The sequence below is a fragment of the Gorilla gorilla genome, chromosome 9 (assembly GCF_029281585.2).
Source record: "Gorilla gorilla gorilla isolate KB3781 chromosome 9, NHGRI_mGorGor1-v2.1_pri, whole genome shotgun sequence".
NCBI lineage: Eukaryota > Metazoa > Chordata > Mammalia > Primates > Hominidae > Gorilla > Gorilla gorilla.
In genome coordinates this window covers 66,754,679-66,769,084 of record NC_073233.2, presented here as the reverse complement: position 1 = coordinate 66,769,084, position 14,406 = coordinate 66,754,679, and the positions used below count along the sequence as shown (strand labels likewise).

The 14,406-nt window shown below is 42.1% G+C and overlaps 1 long non-coding RNA gene across 1 annotated transcript in view; it reads right to left on the bottom strand.

Moving 5' to 3' along the window:
- The window catches only part of LOC129525495 (uncharacterized), a 39,054-nt gene that overhangs the window by 15,076 nt on the left and 9,572 nt on the right, over window positions 1–14,406 (bottom strand). The gene's annotated exons all lie outside the window — the stretch shown is intronic.

Here is a 14,406-nt window from a genome sequence, read left to right as displayed (position 1 = left end):
CCACCTGCTCAATGAGGCCTCCTTTGACCAGCCTATTAAAAATTCCAAGTGCTCCCCTGGTCTCTCTGCAATGCTCCTGTGCCCCACTGGCATTCTCTGCCTCTTTTTGTGTTTTTGACAGGGCCTTGCTCTGTCACCCAGGCTAGAGTGCAGTGGCTGGATCACAACTCACTGTAGCCTCGACTTTTCAGCCTCAAACAAACCTCACACGTGTCTTCTGAGTAGCTGGGAGTACAGGTATGTATCACTGTGCCCGGCTAATTGTTTTATTTTTATTTTATTGAGATGGGGGGGGTGGTCTTTGTTTCCCAGGCTGGTCTCAAACTCCTGGTTATAGTTTTATAAACTTCTGTGCCAAACTCTGATGCCTCAAAATATCTAGCAGAGAGAAATATAAAACCCAGACAAAAATGTATGCTGACAATTCTGAAGACATTTCTATTTTTATTTTACAATAACTTTAATGATAGCTTGCTAAAGATTTACTTAAGTCACATGAACATGAAAAATGCTTTGGACTTATTAACTTAATCTATGAGTGCTGTTTTATTTATAAGCCAATTTGGTAGTGACAACATGTAATGTAATACATGTGCCTATACATAAACACTTCTAGATGTATATACATGCAAAGACCCAATAGCTTTTACCTGGGAACTCTAGCTATAGCAATACAAACCCACCAGTCTGCAAACATGTCCACAGGGCTGAACTTTGTTAGCCTTGTTATGTAACCCAGTGAAGGCTGTGAACCAAAATTTTGGGTAAAGCCATTTCTGTGGCAGTTTAATTTTTAAAGGGCAAACCTCTCCAGACTCCAAAGAACACTGTGGTCAAACAGCACCACAGGAGAACACCACATACTAACCTGGCCCAACAGCAGCAGTGCAAAAGCCTGGATACATGGAACTTCAATCTACTTTCCCATTCAACAGCAACTCCAGATTCCAAACTACACTGGGGCCAAACAGTCTTACAAAAGAGTATCGGTTTATCAAATTCTAATTTTCCATGACTATATCAGACACATGCAAACAATCACTAAAACACTATCCAACTACTTCAGGATCAAACAGCCCCAAAAGTGTAGAAACTGAAAGAGTTGGGCTGCTTCCTCTCTCCCTTGGTTAAACTCAATAAACCTGCAAATGACAATTCCTTCAGAGTTTCTTAAATGGAGAGGAGCTGATCCCACTGTGTGGTACCCACAAAAGACACTCACTTGCCTGGACACACACAAAATGTCAAGTCCCCAAGAGTGTCCATACTGGACAGTCAGCATACTTCCCTCACTTCATCAGTTGGGCTTGTTCAAACTGGAAGTGGAAATTCCTTTAAAAATTTCCCAAATTGAGAGGAGCACATTCTTCTGTCTGGGTCCACAAAGGACAGTCACCTCTCTGGATGTCAAATTTCAAAGGCAGTTCTTCCAAGGCAATCAGGAACATGGTTGGAGCCAGCCGCGGCTGGCCTCAGAGACAGGGAACTCATCTCCAGCCAAAATTGGGTAAGCAGCTGCTCAGGAGGGCTTTGAGACTCCCGGCTCATGGCAGCCAAGCCAAAGTGTTCCTGGTCAGAGAACCAAAATCTTACTGAAACACCAGGGGTGTGGTCTAGGTCCTGCAGCTCACCGCACAGAAAACCAATCAATATCACCAATTATTGCCAAGGAAGGAGGCTGAATAGGATGCTGTAGCAGAGGGGATGGAAGCTCAGTCTCAAATCCAACTCCCTGACCAACTAAAATTATGAGTTTACATAGCAGGGAAGAAACGTAACAATGTGTAGAAAAACAGGAACTCAGGAGACATAAGAAAGCAATCATAATTTGTGAGAAGCCTGGTGTCCCATTGTCTGGATGGGATCATCTGGTGAGTTTCAATTCTTTGATGCTTTTTGAGGGAGCTAGGGGTCCTTTACTAAGGAAGAAATTCATATTAAACAAATGAGAGTTTCAAGCTTTAAGACCAGACAGGTAAATTTCTATGTTTATATGGGACTACAAGGGAGGTTTCAATTCCAGCGCCAGTGCTAGCCCCAGTTGGCCTGAAATCTGCCTATGCTCCTGGCAAACTCTGTCTCAGGACCTTGGCCAGGAGAGTAGCTTCCTCTCCCATCTGTGGGCTCCTCTCCCATCTGTAGGGCTGCTGAGCTTGGCAGTTTCTTAGACCACTTCAGTTCCAGAGCAGACTACTTTGCATCAGCCTTTCAGACCAGCTCTGGAGTCTCTCTAGAACTCAGTGTGTGCTTATGAGGTGCAGTGGGATAAGGTTGGAACTAGACACCTATGCCTTCCTCTCAGAAACAAATGGTATCTGACAAAGTGATTACTCTGCAGGACTGCAGCAGGGGATTCTCCAAGTCCACTTCTCTGATGTGTCTAGTCTGTGGATCAAAACTGAAAGGTTTAGCCTTAGGTGTCATGGCCTCGGGCTCTCTGGGCCTAGCTCAGTTCTGATATCAGTCTCATCATATTCAGTGTTAGTCATAAGTGACTTCCCGAAACACTCGTGGCAGCTTGGATTCTGGCACGGACATGGGCTCTCTGAATGGAAGCAATGAATTCTGGTGTCACAGGTGCTGAGGTTATGTTAATCAGCTTTGGGCTTTTCAGGCTGTGTGAGAGACCTGTGATTCTAGGCATCTCCAGCTGGCTACCCCTAAATGTTCTTCCATCGTTTGGGACTCTGCAGGTACATCATGAGGTCATGGTGGAGTAGACACCTAGGAGAGCCGTTTGGGCATGGCCCCACTTTCACAAAGCGTCCCAAATTTGAGATTCCAGCGCTATCACCCAATGGTACAGAAACTCAGACAGAATGGAGGGAACAGTTTCACCATAAATTACATACTGCCAAGTGTCCACTCTGAATCAATGCTTTATAATTCTTGTTCCGTTCTTGTGAATAGGACAATAGTATTGCATGGCATTTTTGTTGTCGTAAGCATACATTTATAAAATATACACATTTTAAAGCCATTATATTATCAATGTTTGGTCTATCTTTATTTGCTGGTATACTTCATACTACAAAGGGTGGGAAGGAGCTGGCCATCTTTGAACCCCAGTGAGGCCCTGAAGCTCTTGCTCATGGTGGAGAATGGGGACTGCATGGCTGTGTGTCTATGGGAGGCTGGTGGAGCCTCACCCTCTGAGTACTCTAACAATGGGTCAAGGGTCACTGGGATGCCTCATTCATATCAATGTTCTTCATTAACCTTTAGCAATGTAAAACTAGGATGCAGCAGCCATCTTAGGAAGACATCTGATAGCTGTTGGCACCTATCCATAGAATCTTAAAACTTCCTAGGGTTTTTGTGGAGACTTGCCTTTATGGTCAAAAAGACTGATAGCACCAATTTAAATGGATCCCAGAAAAGGATGAGGGTCTCTGGAGTTTGAGATAAACAACATTCTGCCTCTGTAGAAAAACTTGACACCAAGGTAGAATCTTGAAGCTTTTACAGAGGAAGAAAGGGGATGTTTAGGTAGTTCATGGAGAGAACAAGTCATGCCAAACTCTTCTGGGTTGGTGATGAGGTTTCAATGCCTCCAGAGAAATCAGAAAGTGGTATATGGTTTTAGCTAGATCACGGAATTGGGAAGGTGTAGGATCCACAGGACACACTTTCTTGGTTTGGGCATCCTAGAACATTTTAAAGCTCTCTGATGTGTTCTAGTTATCTCAGAGTCTAAAGAAGAGAAAAACAGAAACTTTGACTATACTATGAAGCAATAGGGGACTCTCATTGTTGCTCCTAAATGTCTTCATTCTCATTTTTTAATCTCCTATCTCCCATTTTTCTACCCCAAATTCAGATTTCATTATTTGCTTAGTCACTGCCAATGCATTTTCTAAAACCATGTCCTAAAACTGTGGTTAAGAAAGACACCCGAAGCCTTCTTTCTTCATCCTTTGTGACCGAAAAGCTGATCTGGGCACCTGTCTAACATCCTGAAAGAGAGGAAAATCCGCTAGGAGGTTTATTAGAGATTTTCTAGTCTCAAGAAACTCATTCCTGGAAAGTGGACACATGATTGCACACACAAAACTGAGACCAGAACTCAGACGTTCTGTATCCCAAGCCATTGTTTTTTGTTTTGTAAGATGCTGGTTTCCGCTTTGGGATGAATTTTGCATATTGTGCCTCCAGATATTTCATCATGTGTCTCTTCCTCTTGAGACTTCAGTTAAATTAGTTTACACAAATATTTGATCTGGAAACTGTTTTCTCCCTCTAGCCTGATACTGGTTTGAATACCTTGAACAACAAGTTCTATTATGTTAATGGAAAATTTGATTGACTCATCCTCAGATAGTGTTTTTTTCCTTTCTAGCCCATCATATCATTTCTCTAATTCTACCTGTAATCAGGAAATCTGGAAGTTCAATAACCATCAGAAACCTGAAATTCAAGTCATACTTCATGGAGAATGATGCCAACAGTCTTTTCCCTGTATTGTGTTTATGTATTTTTTTGTAAAACTACTTTATTGAGGTATATTGACATACAAAAAGCTGTATGTGTTTAATGTATAAACTTTGATGAATATAGGGAGGAATACAAGCTCATGAAAGTATGACCACAACCTATGTCATAAACATATTCATCACCTCCAAAAGATTTGTCTGCTCTATTTTTATTATTATCCTGTGTATATATGTGTGTGTTTGATAAGACCATTTAACAATAGATCTGCCATCTTTCTTTCCAAATTAGCAGGAGACCTGTCTCTGATGCTGCTGAGGCACTTTCAAAATCATTATATAGAAATCTATTGAATGCTGTAAAACTGGACATCAGTGAAATGCACTTATCCTCATACAGAAACATCAATTTATACTGCTATCTATGCATAAAAGTACCTTCACAGGAGCTAAGTAAACCAGGTGAAATGTTACAGAATCTTTGTGTAGCAGTGAAATAAGAAAAGATGAATTGAAGAGCATAGAAAGAACTATTTTACATTACCTGTGTTACCCCTGCCACAACACCAGACAGCAGAGCACAGAGAGAGGCAATCTTTGTGTGGAAGAAGAAAAGGGAAGTAGGCACTGAACTTTGCCTTGGTCTCCAACACAGAGCCTGCTTCAGTAAAATCCAGTAATAGGTATGCCCCTATGACCCCAAACTCTAGGCTGGTACCTGCAGACTATGACAAAGCAGATCCCACAGCCCAGGCTCCAGGCTTGCCTGGTGGACTTGGTTTCTGGTTATATCCTAATGACAGATCTACACCATGCTTAGGTGTCAGATTGCTCCTGGACCAGGCCAGCCCCAGTGACTCCAGGCTCCTGACTGCTCCCAGGATCAGGCTGGCCTCCACAACTCCAGGTTTCAGACCGTTGCAAGGACCAGGCTGGCCCCTGCAACTCTAGTCACCAAGCCAGTGTCCATAGATCCAACCTCTAGGCTAGCCCCTGTGGATACAGTATCTAGGACAGCCTAGCACCAGGCTAGTCCCTGTAGTCGCAGATCCCAAGTCAACCCTAGGTTTCAGACCATCCCAGAACTAGATTGGCTCACACAAATCCAGGATTCAGGCACAGCACAGTTCAAGGTTGGCAGCCCTAGACCTGTCCCTTAGCGAGGTATCTGGCAAGCCTCGGCAGACCCAGGCTCCAGGCCTGCCTAGGGCTTAGGGAGTTTCTGCCACCCCCATCTCCATGCCAGTTCCTATGGTCCCATACTCCAGCAGACCCAGGGTCCAGGCCCATCACAGTTGACTCCAGTATTGGGCTGGTGCCTACAGACCCAGTATCTAGGACTGCCTCTGTGGACCTAGGTTCCAGTCCAGTTCCTATAGCCCCAGGACCCAGCCAGCCTTTGCGGAACTAGTCTCCACACCAGCTTCTGAAGACCTTGGTTCTAGGCCAGATCTTACGCACCCAGCCTCCAGGCCATTCCCCAGACTCTAGGCCAGGGCCTGTGGCTACATGCACCAGTCTAGCACCTATGCTCTCAGGCTCTAGACTGGTCCCACCCGACCCCAGTGATAGGCCAGCTTCAGGCTCCAAGATAGGTTTTGTGACCCAGGATCCAATACACTCAGGGCCCAGCTGTGCTCTAGCACACCAAGGGTAAAGGCTGACTTCACTAGACACTGATGCTTGGCTGACCGTCTTGGACCATGGCTCTACAACCATCTCTGAAGATTCAGGCTCCAGGTCAGCCCCCGTCTACCAAGATCCCAGGCCCATTTCTCCAGATTCAGGCTCCAATCCTGCACCAGTACTAGGCCAGTCCCCATGGACTCAGATTCCAGGCTCATCCCAGCAGACTCAGACACCAGGCCCATCCCAAAACCTGGCCAGCCCCTGCAGGCACAGGCTCAATGCCCACCTCATAGCCATGTTAGACGCTGTGGACCCAGGCTTCAGTCCAGCACCTATTGGTACAGCCTCTATGCTGGCCCTTATAGACATAGGCTTTATGTTCATCCCCCATACCCAGTGAAAGGATCCACCCCAGTGCATCCAGGCTTCAGGCACAACTGTGCAGACCCAGGAACCAGGCCTACCACATGCTGACACAGGCACCAGGCCAGCCTGCCTGAGCACTTCGGCATCAAGTTCACCTGCAGACCACAATGGACACCCTACCAACAATTGCTGGATGACTGGGAAAGGGATTTTCCAGACAAAGCCACTATGCAAGGACTAGAAGACGTTTCTTGTTTTTCAAATGTGCAGATACTAATGCACAGCCTAAAAATCAAGATCAACAATAGAGAAAAAATGACACCACCAAAGGTAAAAAATAATAACCAATAGCTGACCCTAAAGAAATCAAGGTTTATGAACTGTCTGACAATGAGTTTAAAATAATTGTCTTTAAAAAGCTCAGTGAGCTACAGGAGAACACAGATAGATGACTAAAAAGAATCAGAAAAATAATACATGAACATAACTAAGAAGGAAATTATTGTGAAGCCTGAAGTATTGGATCTAGTCTATATAAAGAGGGGCATAAGCCGGGAGGGAGTAAAATCAGGAGGAACAGTTGGGCTTGGATCATTTAGTAGGTAGGTGCAATGGAATCAGCTGAGGTTTTAGGAATAGTGATTTCCTTTTGCTATTGGTGCTCTCCCATCACCTCATATTTTCAAATATTTATTGGCCAAATCTATCTCTGCAGCAACGACCTGTCATCTAAGTTCCCGATATTAATATTTTGTTGCATCTTTGACATCTACTCTTGGATATGTCAGAGGCATTTCACACTTAACCCCTTCAAAACCAGAGTCATAAAATCCAATTTTGCCCCACTTTCTGTGTTCCTGAATCTGACAATTGTGTCATTACCCATTTGACTACTCAAGGTAGTATCCTGAGAATAGTTCTCAGCTTCTTCCTCTTTCCCATATACTGTGTTTTTAAAAACTATAAAACATATTCTACATGCAAAAGCAGTTTATGACACCCTATATTTCATATACTAAACATCCATGTATTTCCTTCCCACCTTAAGAAATAAAACACTGCAAATCATTAGAGGCATACAGTGTGTCCCTCCTTCATCTTGTCTCCCTTTCTCATTCTCATGGACAACCACCAAGTCTGAATTTGTTTTAAAATTATTAGTGTCTTACACTTATTTAGGGACATATACATATGTTGTAAAACAATAAAGAGTAAATTATTTAGTTTTGCCTATTTTGATTTTATATAAACACAACCAGCTGAATGTGTTCTTCTGTAATTTGCCCTATTTTTTTGAGGTTTATTGTAGTTGATGAAATTGTGTATCCAATTTTAAAGTTAGAGAGAATTCACTGAAGAAATCAACTGCTTATGCACATTCTGGGGTTTTTCTACCAAAAGCAGTGGCAAATTTTGCTATGAATATCCTTGAATATGTTTCCTGGTGCAGTGTGCAAGTCTACACTCTCAAGTATAGAATTAAAAGGGGTAATGCTCAACTTCAGAAATAGATTTGAGCAATAAATATTTGACAACATGAGGCAATAGGAGAACAACAAGAGAAAAAGAAAATGCCTAATCTGCCTTATTATAATAGGTACTGCCATATTATTTTACAAGATTGTTGTACCACCTTACACTTCCACCAGTGAGAAATGAAAGTTCTCATTATTCTACATCTACATCAAAGCTCGGTATTATCCATATTTTAATGTTTGCCAATCATGTGGGTGTCAAATAGCATGTTATTGAGGGTTTAAACAGTAGTTTCCTAATTACTAATGGGATTGAACCCTTTTTCACACTTCATTCTCTAAAAGGGTTTTTTATGTCTTTTGTTCATTTTTCTCTTTTTCTTTCTTTTTTTTTTTGATGAAGTCTGTCACCCAGGCTGGAGTGCAGTGGTGTGGTCTCGGCTCACTGCAACCTCCACCTCTTGGGTTCAAGCGATTCTCCTGCCTCAGCCTTATGAGTAGCTAGGACTACAGGGGCACGCAACCAGGCCTCACTAATTTTTGTATTTTTTTTTTTTTTTTTTTTTGTGGAGACGGGGTTTCACCATATTGGACAGGCTGGTCTGGAACCCCTGACCTCCTGATCCACCAGCCTCTGCCTCCTAAAGTGTTTTGTTCATTTTTCTACTGGATTATTTTCTTTTCATTATTAATTCTAGAAGTATTTTAATATTGTAGAAATAAAGTGCTTATTCATGATACGTGTTAAACATGTATTCTGACTATCTTCTTGATTTTTCATTCTCAGGTGTCATAAGGGAGTTGTTAATTTTAATTTTGTCAAGTTCATTAATCATTTTATATCATTAGAAAACTTTTCATAATATATGTATTTTGTTTTCTTCTAAAAATCATTAAGGTTTGCTTTTACCATTCAAGTTTATAATTGGGAATTATTTTTTGTATCTAGCTAGAAGTAGGTATCACTTTTTATTTTGTACATATGGATAACAAATTACTCCAGGGATGCTGACTGAATTGTTCATTCTTTCTCCACTGAACTATACTGCAAGTTTAGCCACATAAGATTGTTATGGGTTAAACTGTGTCCCCTCAAAATTCACATGTCATAGTCCTAACCCTTAGTACCTCAAAATGTGACCTTATTTGGATATACAGTTCTTGCTGATATATTTAAAGTGAGGTCACACCACAGTAGGATGGGCCTCTAATCCAGTACCCCTGATATCTTTAGAAAAGGGGGAAATTTAGACATAGAGACACACACAGAGCGAGGATGATGTAAAGACCCATAGAAAAAACATGGCCAACTTCAAGCCAAGGAGAGAGTCCTGGAACAGGTCTTTCCCTCACAGCCCTAACAGGTCACCAACTCTGATGACATCTTGACCCTGGACTTTGACCCTCCAGAATCATGAGATAATGCATTTCTGTTGGTTAGGCCATACAGTCTGTTGTAATTTATTACCCCTAAGAGAATGTCAAGTCTGGATTTCATAATCACCCAACAAAGCCCCATCTCTTAATGCCAGCACTTTGGAGATTAGGATTTAAATGTATGAATTGTGGGGCATGCAAAAGATTCACACCATAGCACAGACTAATACAAAGATATTTCCATTTAATTTGTGAGTCTGTCTCTACTCTCTCTCTTCTGTTCCAATGGTATGTTTTTCTATATATTCACCAAATACGGTCTTATTTTTGAGTTTTCCTACCCATTAGTATATCTTGACATTGATTTATGTCTTATTTTCAGGTCTTAAATAAAATAATTTACTCCATAAATGGTTAAATCATTTTTACATTGATTTCTAGGTAAATAATATTTTTAGGCAGTATAAAATAATTTTGGGGGTATTACATTTTCTGATATTGCTGACTAAGCTAAATGCATTGTTTTGTAAAGATCAATCTTAAACCTAGCCAATTTGCCATATTACAATCATTCTAATACTATCTCTATAAATCTTGTTAGTTTCAAATATAGATGATGATATTATCTGTGGATATTTCATGAATGTGCTTTGTTCCCTTCTTTTCAATCTTCAAATATTATCTTTTACTAATTTTTCTTATTGCACAGCATTGGCTCAATACATTTTATTGATCAGCTAAATAAAGGCAGTAGTAGGGAGCACTCCTCTATTCTCCCTCATTGTAAAGGAAATACTTATAATGATTCATTATTTAACATGATGTTCCCTGTGAGATTTTTAAGTTGCCCTTTATCTGGCTAAGAAGCCTTCTGGTATGCTTATATTTGTATATTTGATTGTAATAGGGGCAGCCAAGATAAAGTAAACTCTTTATAGCCCATTATTTCCACTAATTAAAGCTAAAGGCTTTGGGAAAAAAAAAAAAAAGCAGCATCCTAAACTTCTACTCTGGCCACCGTGGAATAACACAGAAGTAACTTACATTCCTGCCTGAAAACCCTGGAGAAATGGACAAAATATACAAAATCATTTTCAAGATATTAAGCGTTAGTCAAAGAAGGACAATGATCCTTGAGAAACAGAAAATCAATGATGCAAACTCTATGGCTTCCCCAGCTTACAGCCTGAAGAGAGGCTCTAGGCCATGGTGCAAGGAAAGGAATCCAGGCAAAGCTCAGTAGCAACTGAGTTGAGGAAAAGGAACTGAGCTCTGGGATGCCAATGGGTTTATCTTTCAAAGATCAGGTGAGTGAGAACTGTACAGACTGGCCTCTTCCAGAAGAGATCTTCTCCAGAAGAGAGAGTCCCCATGAATCTTCATATGAGTAGTGATCTGCACATGCACGTGAGGAAATCACCTAAGTCAGAGAAGACAGCTACCCAAAAAGATTAGAGGTAACAATCCCTGGAGATCTTACAGGGCTGGGAATAGCTGCTGTTCCCAACAGACCTTGGGAAAGCATCATAATTCGTGGGGCATTGAGTACAATACTGAAAAGAACATTGCCTCAGCAACAGGGAAATATTAGCTCTATAATATACAGGCAAAACATTACAAGAAAAGAAAACTACAGGCCAATGTAAACATAAATGCAAGAACTGATAGGTTAATACCAGGAATGAAAGGTTGGTTTAACTTTTGAAAAACATATCACGGTAATAAGCCAATTAGAAAAATTAAAATTTCTATATATGCATAGAATCATCTCAACAATCATAGAAAAAGCACTTGGTAAGCCTGACATCTATTTCTAACAAAATCAGCAACCTAGGAATAAAAGGAAACTTCTTCAATCTCATGAAGATCACTTATGAAAAATTACACATAACATCATAATTAATGATATAGGATTGAATGCATTCCCAAGACTCAAAAAAAGGCAAGAATGTCTGCTCTAGCAGATTCTATTCAACATTGGGCTGGGTTGTTGGGATTCACTCAGGATGATGGCAGAAATATTAAAGGTAAATATTAGGGAAAGTCATAAGGAATATGCACAAACCTTTTTGGAAGGCCAAAAATTTATATTGCTTGTAATCATTGAACAGCCTGAAGGCAGCAGGTTCTTACCTTAGAGCATTAGGTCATAGGGTAAATACTAGGAAAAATAGAGGTTTCCCCAGTTAAGTCTGTTTACCCTACCTCCATTAATTAACCTGTGAGGCAGATGGCCCTCTCAGGGGGAGGTGGACCAAGGTATGACCCCCTAATGGTATTTGCTTTAAACCAGGGTACCTGAGTTTTAATCACTAGTAGAACTACTTTATTCACCATGTTAATTATCCACAAGTGTGTTTACTCAAAACTTCTGTTGTTAATTCTATACTAAATAAATGCCTGGAGTGCAAGCTGCTCAGGCCCTGCCGCAGTGAAAAACCTCTCTGGGTGTGCCAGCGGTCAGATCAGACACACAGTGGATTGGCAAAACAGAATATCTGTGTGTCAGTGTACGTGTTATTCATTGGTCATTTGGGTCAGGGTCTGTGGGCAGACCCCCGCAGCTAATGCCCTCTTGTGGGAAGCAATACCTCACTGGATATTTTAGCCAGTGCAATAAAAACAGAGAAAGAAATAACAGGCTTCTGGATAAGAAAGACAGTAGTAAAATTACCTTAATTCACAGATGACAGGTAATCTATGTAGAAAATTCTGACAAGATATGCAAGACTTTTGTCCAAAAATATATTGTAGGAATTTAAACAACACCTGGATGCCTTCTCCATTCATGTTCTGCTGAGAAGGCAGAACATCAAATGCAGCCTTGAGGAGGCCCCTTGAAGCCAAGGGGAGGAGCAGGCTGGCAAGGAGAGGGATGCCCCAGGTCTGAAGAAATGAGGTAGAAGAACAGGATCTGGAGGCAAGGAACCTAAGGATGATTTACACACACTTCCTAGAACTGAATCGAAAGGAAAATTCCACCTCTCCACACTCAAGTAACAAAAGGATCACAAGCTTCTCCCATTGCAAATCATTCCCCCAACTCCCACTTTCCACTGCATTGCAGATGAAAAATGGAAAGTACTTCTGGTTGGTTTCCTCCTGCAACCAATCAAACTGGTTGTGGGCCACTACTTTATTTACATAGAGTGTAAACAAAGTAACCAATGAGAAAAATCTAGAGGGTCTTTAAACTTCAGAGAAATTCTGCAACCAGTGCTCTTAAGCCCCTGGCTCAAGCCTGCTCCCACTCTGTGGAGTGTACTTTCACTTCAATCCTGCAAAGGCTAAGAGATGGCAGGAAAAAGGCAATCAATATAGGGAAAATCTCAGAGGTGCTCCAAGGTGCTGATGAGAGCCCCAGCCAGTTTTATGAAAGACTCTGTGAGGGATTCTGGTTATACACTCTGTGTAACCCTGAGGATGCTGAAATTCAGCACATGGTGAATACGGTGTTCGTAGGGCAGTCCCAGGGAGATATCAGGCAGAAATTGCAGAAGTTAGAAGGCTTCACAGGCATAAATTCTACTCAGCTTATTGAAGTGGCTACCAAGGTGTACATTAATCGAGATCAGCAGGCAAAGAAGGAGGCTCATCAGAGGCTTAGGAACAAGGCTGATTTGCCTGTGGCAGCCCTCACAGGAAGGGAAGCTGGCTTTGCAAGGGGGCACGGATATAGGCATGGATGCATTTGTGGAAGAGGCCAGTCTGGACAGGGATTCAAAAGCCAGCCGAGGCTAGAGAGAGGTGAATGTGTGCAATGCAAAAGGAAAGGCCACTGAAAGGATGAATGTCCAGAAAATAATAATGTGGAGATTGCTCAAGGCTGTGGTATGAAAAAACCACTGGCCAAGGGCTACAATACCCGGGGAGGAACCAGACAATGACCTGATCAGGCTGGCAGGGGCTGAAGCATATGAGGACTAGGATAGACCAGGTTCCTTCTCTTTGGGCCTCCAGGAGCTCATGGTCACATTAGAATTTGGGGGCCGGCTGATGGACTTCATGATAGATACCACGACTGAACACTTGGTAGTTACCCGGCCTATAGGTCCACTATCCAAGAACTGTACAACTATTGTAGGTGCCACTGGAGTCTCAGAGAAGAAGCCAGTCTGCCAGTCAAGGAGGTGTGTTATAGGAGGGCAAGACATGCAACATGGATTCCTGTATCTCCCAAATTGTCCAATTCCCTTGCCAGGAAGACAGCTTCTCCAAAATCTGCAAGTGCAGATTACTTTTGGACTTCAAAGAGATATGACTTTAAGCCTAACTCAGCTGAAACCATGGTATTAACCCTTACTGTCCTGCAGGCTCAGAAATGGAGGCTATATGCAAAACAGACTCCAGAACCAGGAGTAAATGAAATAAATGAAATAAATGCGTGGGTTACTACTAAAATTCCTGAAGTTTGGACTGAAAGTAACCCACCTGGACTAGCTGTAAATCAGGCACCAGTTGTAGCAGAATCAAAACCAGGAGCAACTCTGGTTCAGGTCCGCCAGTACCTGCTACTCCCTGAGGCCACAGAAGGTGTCCACAAGCACTTAGAGCGGCTTCATAAGCATGGAATCATAGTTAAGTTCCATTTGCCCTGGAACACCCCTCTCTTACCAGTGTGGAAGCTGTCTGTTGAATATAGTCTGGTGAAGAACTTATGCGCTGTGAACCAGACTACAGTAACTATCCATCCAGTGTGCCAAACCGGTATACTTTAATGGACATATTCCAGCAAATGCTGCCTGGTTTACAGTGCCAGATTTAAAGGATGCAATTTTCTGCCTCCCCCGGCACCAAGTAGTCAGTCAGTTTTTGCTTTTCAGTGGGGTGAATTACAGTACCCTTGGACAAGACTCCCACAGGGATTTAAAACCCCTCCTACAGTCTTTGAAGGGGCATTGGCCTCAGACCTTAAAGCATACACCCCACTGAATAGTGCCTGTGTTTTGCTCCTGTATACAGATGACCTTCTTCTAGCAGCCCCAACCCAAGAGGACCTCTTCCAAGGAACCCAAGAACTCTCACACCTGCAGTGCAGTGCAGCATATAAAGTGTCAGGGAAAAAGGCTCAAATCTGCTTTGAAAGTGTCCAGTATTTAGGCTTCCACATAAGCCAAGGGGAAAGATGG